Source organism: Aegilops tauschii, chromosome 1 (assembly GCF_002575655.3).
Source record: "Aegilops tauschii subsp. strangulata cultivar AL8/78 chromosome 1, Aet v6.0, whole genome shotgun sequence".
Classification (NCBI taxonomy): Eukaryota; Viridiplantae; Streptophyta; class Magnoliopsida; order Poales; family Poaceae; genus Aegilops; species Aegilops tauschii.
Window position 1 is genome coordinate 183045875 of NC_053035.3, and position 8259 is coordinate 183054133.

Below are 8259 nucleotides of genomic sequence, written 5' to 3' on the forward strand. Positions count from 1 at the left end.
AAGTTGCTGAAGCCTTCATGGAACCTGAATGGATTCAAGCTATGCAAGAAGAGCTTCAACAGTTCAAGCTGAACAATGTCTGGGAACTTGTCAAGCGTCCTGACCCTTGCAAGCACAACATAATAGGCACAAAATGGATATATCGCAACAAGCAAGATGAGCATGGTCAAGTTGTCAGAAACAAGGCTCGTCTCGTTGCTCAAGGATACACTCAAGTTGAAGGGATTGACTTTGATGAAACATTTGCTCCTGTGGGCTTGAAGCTATTCGCATATTGCTAACCTATGCAAATCATCACAACATCCTGCTGTATCAAATGGATATGAAGAGTGCATTTCTCAACGGAAAGATTGAAGAAGAAGTGTATGTTGCACAACCTCCTGGCTTTGAAGATCCAAAACATCCTGATATGGTGTACAAGCTGAACAAGGCACTGTATGGCCTCAAACAAGCCCCTCGCGCTTGGTATGATACACTCAAAGACTTACTGAAGAGCAAAGGCTTCAAACCTGGTTCCCTGGATCCCACACTCTTCACGAAGACATATGATGGTGAACTGTTTCTGTGCCAAATATACGTGGTGATGAGGACATCAATACAATTATTACACCCACAGTCCCTGCTGCTATACATACTGGACCAATTACTAGAGCTCGCGCACGCCAATTAAATTACCAGGTACTTTCGTTTCTTGCTAATGATTCTAATGTTCATGAGAATATGATGCTGCCTAAATTGGATACATTTGTTTTGCTTACAAATGAAGGGCCTAGCTTTGAGAAGGATGAACATTGGAGCAAGAACAAGCATGGAGATGATGGCATGCGCATGGGGAACAAGAACGGAGTTACAAGTGATGATTTCAGGACGTTGAAGCCACCATAATGCGTGCATGAAGCCTTGGACGAAATATACAAGATGCTACTTCATAACTTTCGTCCAGAGGCTATTCTAGGTGCTGCGTCACCTTATTATTGGGCCAGGCCCATGTAATTTCGAAATACATAAGTATAGGCTGTTTTTAGAGTCCGTATGTGTGGGGAAACAAGAGATAGGGTTGGTTTCGGACCCCTTCCTCAAGGGCCACGAAATTCCCCCCCTCTTCCTCCATATATACAGCCCTTAGGGCGTCGTTTAGACTTTGGGTTTTGTTTAGATTAAAAGTTCGCCATAGCTGCAACTTCGCGTACTTCGTTTGTGTTCAGTGACCAGACAAAGGCGTCACAGAACCCCACCTTGATCAATAAAGCTTTCATCTTATATTCGCAATATCCAGATTGCAATCTCAGTTTCTTGCCTGTTCTTCGTTTGCTCGCAGGAAACAGACCCTCGTGGTCAGGTTGATCGTGCTCCGGCGTGGTCGATAACCTCTCGGAGTTGGTTTAGCGATTGCTAAGGCGCGACGTCCTCGCACGTTCGTAGTCGGATCGTCAAAGTCGACTTCCATCAAAGCGATATCCATCATCTCATCGAAAGACGGGACACCTTTGCCTCTATCACGTGGATGACATTATCTTCGGCTGCACCAACCAAAAATACAGTGATGAGTTTGGACACATGATGCAAGAGCAATATCACATGTCCATGATGGGTGAGCTGAAGTTCTTCCTTGGTCTTCAAATCCGTCAACAAAGCAATGGCATCTTCATATCTCAAGAGAAATATCTCAAAGATTGCCTGAAGAAGTTTGGAATGCAAGACTGCAAAGGTTACACGACGCCAATGCCAACCAAGAGTCATCTGGGTCCTGACGCCAATGGTAAAGAGTTCGATCAAAAGGTATACCGCTCCATGATTGGTTCTTTACTTTATTTTTTGCATCTAGGCCAGATATTATGCTTAGTGTTTGCATGTGTGCTCGATTTCAAGCGGCACCAAAGGAATCGCATCACTTAGCTGTGAAGCGAATTCTTCGATATTTAGCTTACACCCCAACATTAGGATTATGGTATCCAAAGGGCTCAGAGTTTGATCTAGTTGGATTCTCGGATGCTGATTATGCTGGTGACAAGGTGGATCGCAAGTCTACATCAGGCACATGTCACTTTCTGGGACGATCACTTGTCTGTTGGTCTTCAAAGAAGCAGAACTGTGTATGACTCTCCACTTCTGAATCTGAATACATTGCTGTTGGATCTTGCAGCGCTCAACTTCTATGGATGAAGCAAACACTCAAGGACTATGGCATCCATCTGAAACAGGTACCACTCTACTGCGACAACGAAAGCGCCATCAAAATTGCCAACAACCCAGTTCAACACTCGAAGACAAAGCACATTGAAATTCGTCATCACTTTCTCAGAGATCATGTCATGAAGGAAGATATTGATATCATACACGTCAACACTGAAGAGCAACTGGCACATATCTTCACAAAGCCCTTGGATGAGAAAAGGTTTTGCAAGTTGCGGTGTGAGCTACATATCTTGGAATCCTCAAATGTCCTGTGATCAGGCACACGTCCTAACACTTATGCATGTTGATGACTTAGATGTGCAACACATGAAGTAAAGTATATCTTCAATCAATGAAGACTTACACTCTAAGTGTGAATACATTAACATGGAATCTGACTTCAGAGCGCCACGATAATTGTGTGCCATGTCTGGGTCTAATACTTCCTATACGGTGGGTAACGCCACCACCAAATTCTTCTGTTCGAAGTGTTTTTCTCATGGCGTTACATTTGCTATGTCTTCGCATTTGGTTTTTCTTCATTATCAACATGACTTCATGTTTATCTTCACAATGTTGATTTGGTTTTATTCTGATATATACATATTTTAGTGTTCTGTCCTCTATAGCATTCACTTATAGCTATGTCGTCTTGTTTGAATCTTTTGAACTAAGTGAATGTGATCGGACCCTAACCTCTCTATGCTTTCTGCCTCAAACTCTATCTATCCAAATCATATGCATTCTGTTGAAACTGTCGAATGTCTTCTCTGCGTCCTTGTCAGCAGAAGATACAGAGGCAAACATTAAATCTGTTTTAAATGCTCAATTCTTATTGCCTGAAACCCGGAGAAGCCGGAACGACCATCCGACAGTCCAGGCGGGCGTGGGAACGTGGGACAACTCCCAATGTGTTGCATGTTCGCCACGTGTCCCTCTGATGAGGACATCAATACCATTGTTACACCCACAACCCCTGCTGCTATACATACTGGACCAATTACTAGAGCTCGCGCACGCCAATTAAATTACCAGGTACTTTCGTTTCTTGGTAATGATTCTAATGTACATGAGAATATGATGCTGCCTAAATTGGATACATTTGTTTTGCTTACAAATGAAGGGCCTAGCTTTGAGAAGGATGAACATTGGAGCAAGAACAAGCATGGAGATGATGGCATGCGCATGGGGGACAAGAACGGAGTTACAACTGATGATTTCAGGACATTGAAGCCACCATAATGCGTGCATGAAGCCTTGGACGAAATATACAAGATGCTACTTCATAACTTTCGTCCAGAGGCTATTCTAGGTGCTGCATCACCTTATTATTGGGCCAGGCCCATGTAATTTCGAAATACTTGAGTATAGGCTATTTTTAGAGTCCGTATGTGTGGGGAAACAAGAGATAGGGTTGGTTTCGGACCCCTTCCCCAAGGGCCACAAAATTCCCCCCTCTTCCTCCATATATACAGCCCTTAGGGTGTCGTTTAGACTTTGGGTTTTGTTTAGATTAAAAGTTCGCCATAGCTGCAACTTCGCGTACTTCGTTTGTGTTCAACGACCAGACAAAGGCGTCACAGAACCCCACCTTGATCAATAAAGCTTTCATCTTATATTCGCAATATCCAGATTGCAATCTCAGTTTCTTGCTTGTTCTTCGTTTGCTCGCAGGAAACAGACCCTCGTGGTCAGGTTGATCGTGCTCCGGCGTGGTCAATAACCTCTCGGAGTTGGTTTAGCGATTGCTAAGGCGCGACGTCATCGCACGTTCGTAGTCAGATCGTCAAAGTCGACTTCCACCAAAGTGATATCCATCATCTCATCGAAAGACGGGACACCTTTGCCTCTATCAAGTGGTATCAGATTTCCAGGTTGCTCGGTGAGATTTTACAGTTTTTCGTAGTTTAGATCGAGTCTGTTCTTCATACCTACAGTTCACGAAAAAGCCACAAAAAAAAAATAGGGTTAGTTCATCATATCCGAACCAATCTGAGCCTTTGCATAATCTTTTTAGGGTTTTTGCTTTGTTGAATTTGCGGTTGCATCGTCGTGTCAAGTTGCTGGTCTTAGAGTCTAGTCTTTTGGAGTTTCGAGTTCTGGTCATAAGTTGTCACGCCGCCGCCGCACCATCATCATCGCCTTGCCATCTACCACCATTGCTTATCCGCCACCGCTCTGAATCCGTATCCATATACCACCACCAATCCGTATCCATATACCACCACCGATCCTTATCCATATACCACCACCGCTACCGTATACCACCACCGCCGCCATATCCTACCACCATATATCCACAACCAATCCGAGTTCTTTTCATATTCGGTTTGTTTTAGAGATCCATCTATTTTCCGTTTCGTGTTTCCTTGCCTGAGGTCGTCTCGGAAAAAAAAAGTCTGGAGACCCCCGAGCAGTTTTTAGGCCAAAATTTCGGCGACCAAAAATATTTTTCCCTATCCTATTTTTAGGTCCCGGGGAGTGTTTTGAGACACTCGCCATCATAGTGATTTTTGTCGCACTTTTTCATCGTCGCTGCCCTGATTTCCGAAAAAAATAGTTAAATGTTTTTGTGCCTATACTGTCAGTTTGACCTGGGAAGAGTTTTGAGACACTCGCCATTATAGTGATTTTTCTCAAAAAAAAGAGCGCAAAAAAAGAGCAATTTTTTTTCCAGAGTGTGCTTTTCCCTTGTTTACGTGCAGCGCCGTGATTTTGTTAGTGTTCTAGGCTCGCGTATCTAGCACGGTCTAGCCTAGGACCAGCACAGTACCGTCGTTGAGCGTTTATTCAACTTTGCATCTCTGAATTGATTATTGCTGACCATTTTTGCTACCATATTATAAGCCTTCCCAGCTCCACATACATCTACATCGTGCGTTTGACTCTCCCTGGTAATCGCTCTGTCCAAGCTTTGAGAGTTTTGAGTACAACGGTTGCCGATCACCACCTGCTGCTGGGTAAGAACTGGTAAGAATTTGAGATTCGCTTGAAGGATTTGTGACACACCACCATCACCACCACTTCCTAGTAGTCTGTAGGATCATATTCTTTTGTGTTTCTATTGCTGCTAACCATGGCAGGATCACAAGCCGATGAGACTGATTGGGAGAACATGACGAACAAGGAGTTGCATGATAAATTTCAGCAAATGATGAGTGGCCAGGTGGGAGATGTGCTAAACAGATTTGAAGAGGCTATGGAGAAGATAGATGCCGTGGAGAAGTCGTTCGAGACAAAGCTGGATAACAAGTTTACTGAATTACTCAAGCGTCTTCCCCAACCACCACCGGCTGCATATGTCGCACCTCTACAACAACAACAACCACATCTCCAACGCCGCCTTCCAAATCAAGTGGGACGAGCACAGCGCGTTCCAATCGAGACTGGTCAAAATTCGGGTGCCGCTGCACCTACTGTTGATGCTTCTTTGGCTCCTGCTACTGTGGCAGCTGAGGAGGATGACGATTATGCGGGCGATTATGAGGATGAGGTTGATCAAAATCAGAACTACGTGCAGCCACCAGCACCACCACCAGCAGGTCGACCTCAGGTATATATTCGCAACGGTAGGCCGGCACCACCACCTCAGGTACGAGATCATGACCATCTCCCTAAACTGAAATTGAATATTCCACCATTTGAGGGTAGATATGTTCCTGATATATATCTTACTTGGGAGTTAGAAACTGAACAACGATTTACATGCTTACAATATCCTGAGGAGAGACGTGTTCCTGCTGCTGTTTGTGCTTTCACTAGCTTTGCATGTGTTTGGTGGTCTGAACATTGTAGATTATATCCTGTTCCAGCTACTTGGGCTGCTTTGAAAACTGCTATGCGTACTCGTTGGGTTCCACCATATTACCAACGTGAATTACTTCAAAAATTGCAGCGCTTAAGACAAGGGAAAAATTCTGTAGAAGAATATTATCAGGAATTACAAACTGGCATGATTAGATGTGGTACAGTTGAGGAGAATGAAGCTATGCTTGCACGTTTTATGGGTGGATTAAATAAAGAGATTCAGACCATTCTAGAGTATAAGGATTATAATAATATCACTCGTTTATGCCATCTTGCTTGTAAAGCTGAACGTGAAGTGCAGGATCGACAGGCATTGGCGCGAACTAACTTTTCTGCAGGTCGACCTTCATCATGGACACCACGTGCATCCTCTACTTCCACTTCACCATCACCTCCATCAGGTGCCACCTCCAGCCGTGATACAAGAAAGCAGGCACAACCACCACTCTCTGCCAAGAGCACACCTGCCGGGCCTGCGCAGAGCTCTTCTTCTTCCATGGCGTCAACAGGGCACACAAGTGATATTATTTGTCGTCGTTGTAAGGGAAGAGGACATTATGCGAGAGAATGGAAATCTCAGCGTGTGATGATTGCTACTGAGGATGGTGGGTATGAGTCCGTTAGTGACTATGATGAGGAGACTTTGGCTCTTATTACACGTGAAGAACATGGTGGAGATGATTCTGAAAATGAGACGCAATACATGGCTCCTGAAGACGCTGACAGGTATGAGTGTTTAGTTGCTCAACGTGTTTTGAGTGTGCAGGTCACACAAGCAGAGCAAAATCAGAGGCATAATTTGTTCCATACAAAGGGAGTTGTGAAGGAACGTTCTGTTCGCGTCATCATAGATGGAGGGAGCTGTAACAACTTGGCTAGCATGGAGATGGTGGAGAAACTATCTCTCACCACAAGACCACATCCGCATCCTTACTACATCCAATGGTTCAACAACAGCGGCAAGGTTAAGGTAACACGTACTGTTCGTGTGCATTTTAGTATCTCTACATATGCTGATTATGTTGATTGTGACGTGGTACCCATGCAAGCATGTTCCTTATTACTTGGTAGACCATGGCAATTTGATAAAAATTCTGTACACCATGGTAGAAACAATTAGTATACTCTTGTTCATAAGGATAAAAATATTACTTTGCTTCCTATGACTCCTGATTCCATTTTGAAAGATGACATTAATAGAGCTAATAAAGCAAAACAGGAGAAAAATAAGAGTGAAAATCAGATTGTGGCAAAAGAATTTGAGCAACAAATGAAACCTAATAATAAACCATCTAGTGTTGTTTCTGAAATTAAATTGAAAAGTGCATGTTTACTTGCCACAAAATCTGATATTGATGAGCTAGATTTCAACAAATCTGTTTGCTATGCTTTTGTGTGCAAAGAGGCATTATTTTCATTCGAGGACGTGCCTTCCTCTTTGCCCCTGCTGTCACTAACATTTTGCAGGAGTTCGCTGACGTCTTCCCACAAGACGTGCCACCGGGATTACCACCTATTCGAGTGATTGAGCATCAAATTGATTTAATTCCCGGTGCATCGCTACCAGCCGTGCACCATACCGTACCAATCCAGAGGAGACGAAGGAGATTATGCGTCAACTACAGGAGCTGCTCGACAAAGGTTATATATGCGAATCTCTTAGTCCTTGTGCTGTTCCTATTATACTAGTGCCTAAAAAGGATGGTACGTCGCGTATGTGTGTTGATTGTAGAGGCATTAATAATATTACTATTTGTTATCGTCATCCTATTCCTAGGCTAGATGATATGCTTGATGAATTGAGTGGCTCTACAATATTCTCCAAAGTTGATTTGCGTAGTGGATACCATCAAATTCGTATGAAATTGGGAGATGAATGGAAAACTGCATTTAAAACTAAGTTTGGTTTATATGAGTGGTTAGTCATGCCTTTTGGGTTAACTAATGCACCTAGTACTTTCATGAGACTAATGAACGAAGTTTTACGTGCTTTCATTGGACGATTTGTGGTAGTCTATTTTGATGATATACTGATTTATAGCAAATCTTTGGAAGAACATTTGGAACATTTACGTGCTGTTTTTATTGCTCTACGTGATGCACGTTTGTTTGGTAACCTTGGGAAGTGCACCTTTTGCACCGACCGAGTATCTTTTCTTGGCTATGTTGTTACTCCACAGGGAATTGAAGTTGATAAAGCCAAGATTGAAGCTATTGAGAGTTGGCCGCAGCCCAAAACGGTTACACAAGTGCGGAGTTTTCTTGGACTCCCTTGTT